The 2169-nt window shown below is 43.4% G+C and overlaps 1 pseudogene; it reads left to right on the forward strand.

Moving 5' to 3' along the window:
• The first annotated feature begins 1116 nt into the window (after window positions 1-1116).
• On the forward strand, window positions 1117-1740 carry LOC147420236 (uncharacterized; annotated as a pseudogene).
• Window positions 1741-2169: the final 429 nt, after the last annotated feature.

Below are 2169 nucleotides of genomic sequence, written 5' to 3' on the forward strand. Positions count from 1 at the left end.
TTTCTCAGCATATACTCCATTTCTTGCTCATTTTCGTCCAATGTAGCCCGTGGGAAAGCAACCATGAGGCGCCTCAAGAAGTTGCGCATCGATCGATGTTTTTGAGATCCCCGAAGAACACATAATGGATGTTCAATACTCAGAGTACGCTGCTAAACTCTAATTTGCCGATTGCAGCAACGATAGCCCTAGCTTCTGAAATACCGATACTTACATTGTGTGAGCAAGCTGAAGTGGTTTATTACGATCCCGCCCTAATTCCAACTAGCAGGTGCAGCTAGCTTATGAGAATTTAAGAATGAATATTATAAGTCTATTGTCTCCTTAGGCGGTCTGCACGCACCTGCCATTCTCCATGCTACATCGCTCGACCTGAATCAACGGATCTCTCTCCCAACTGATACATGCTGCATGAGCGCTCCAAATCGCCCCTTTGATTTATTGGACCAGTGTGCGCTGCTAGACAGAGAGAGAGAGAGAGAGAGAGAGAGAGAGAGAGAGAGAGAGATGCCCGATAGATTATAATAGCTTCCCACATGCTCCGTGTGCAAGGAACGGCCAATGCCTCATCGCCCTCGACTCCCAATTCGAGTTCACCTACAACCAGTCCGCGCTCTTTGCTTATACCATATGAAGTTGATTAATCCGCCTCATTGACCCTCTGTACGTTTCTAGCATGTTTCCACCAACGATGTTTCCATTGCCGATTGCTCCATTACCAGTGTCGACATGGCGGACTTCTAATGAGAATGCAATGAGGCTAGCTTTTCAACCCAAGAAAATTACCTCTCTCTCTCTCTCTCTCTCTCTCTCTCTCTCTCTCTCTCTCTCTCTCTCTCTCTCTCTCTCTCTCTCTCTCTCTCTCTCTCTCTCGCTAGCAGCGCGTGCCGACGCGCACTCCTATAGAGAGAGAGAGAGAGAGAGAGAGAGTCGTTGGCCACAATTCTCATTCTCTCTCTTCACACACACACATTGTTTTGCTCTGGCATGGCAGCTTCAGCCAGTACCCGTCTCGCCATCGCACCCCTTTCAGGCCATATATTGTGATGGTTCTTTCGTTCCATAGATAGGCAGGTGAAGAAGAGACCTTCAACGCCCCAAGATTAACGTGACAAGATGTCATCTGGTAAGAAGGGAAAAGAGGGAAAGGAGGGAGCTGCAGCCAAAGTTGGTGGTGCGCCAGTAGTGGCAGTTGGAGTTGCATGGGGTATTTTCAGATTTGTGAAGGCGAAAAAAGAAGAGGACGCCCTCATTGAAGAGTATTATGGAGATCGAGAGGATTTTACTCTTCCTGGTGGAGACTGTATGCAGAGGAGGTCTACATTGAAGAGCAAGATGAGTTTGTGAAGGTGGAACGTCCTCCTATGGTTATTCCTCCTCATTCAGATGAGATGAAAAGTGTACCATAGGAGGAAATCAAAGCAACAAAAAAAGTGGAACCTCCCCCACCTGAGCCAAGGTGGAATATGTGAAGCCCAAGGTCGAGGAAAAGCCGTGGTTCCTTCGCCTTTTTTATCCACCCAAGAAAACTAATTGCAAGTCCAAGCTGAAGGAGAGTGAGAGCTTTGATAGTAAAGATGTGAAGCCCAAAGAAAGTCACAGTTATGAATCAAGAGGGGAGATACTCTATGGGCCATGTCATGAAAATATGGGATCTCTCTAGATGACCAAAAAGCGGAAAATGGCTTGCATTGGGATAATATTTATGTTGGAGATAAGCTTGTTATACCTCTAAAATGATGTGCTGGCATACACGGTGTGCTATCTTGCCATATGAGTTGTATGATCACCAACATTTTCTGTAATTAGTTTTTTTCTTTAAGAGAGAGAGAGAGAGAAACACGAAAAAAAGGAGAAAATTACCAAAAAAGATTATTCCGCATTGACAATTGAAACCCGTTTTTGAGTGTTTAGAATGTAATTTGGCACATTGACAAATTGCCTCAGTAACAAATTACCTCACAACAAAAAGCAATTATGTCTAAACATAATGAAGCTATTCATCTCCAAAACCTTTTTTAACCAACTCAAATTTTACTTTTACCATTTTTGATTGATAGACAATTAGTCTTCTCATGAAAAGTTACGACTTTTTTCGTTTTTGCAAAACCAACTCAAATTTTTCTTTTAGCATATTGGATTGATAGACAATTAATCTTCTCATGAAAA

The sequence above is a fragment of the Adiantum capillus-veneris genome, chromosome 28 (genome assembly GCF_014529385.1).
Source record: "Adiantum capillus-veneris isolate H3 chromosome 28, ASM1452938v2, whole genome shotgun sequence".
Taxonomy (NCBI): Eukaryota; Viridiplantae; Streptophyta; class Polypodiopsida; order Polypodiales; family Pteridaceae; genus Adiantum; species Adiantum capillus-veneris.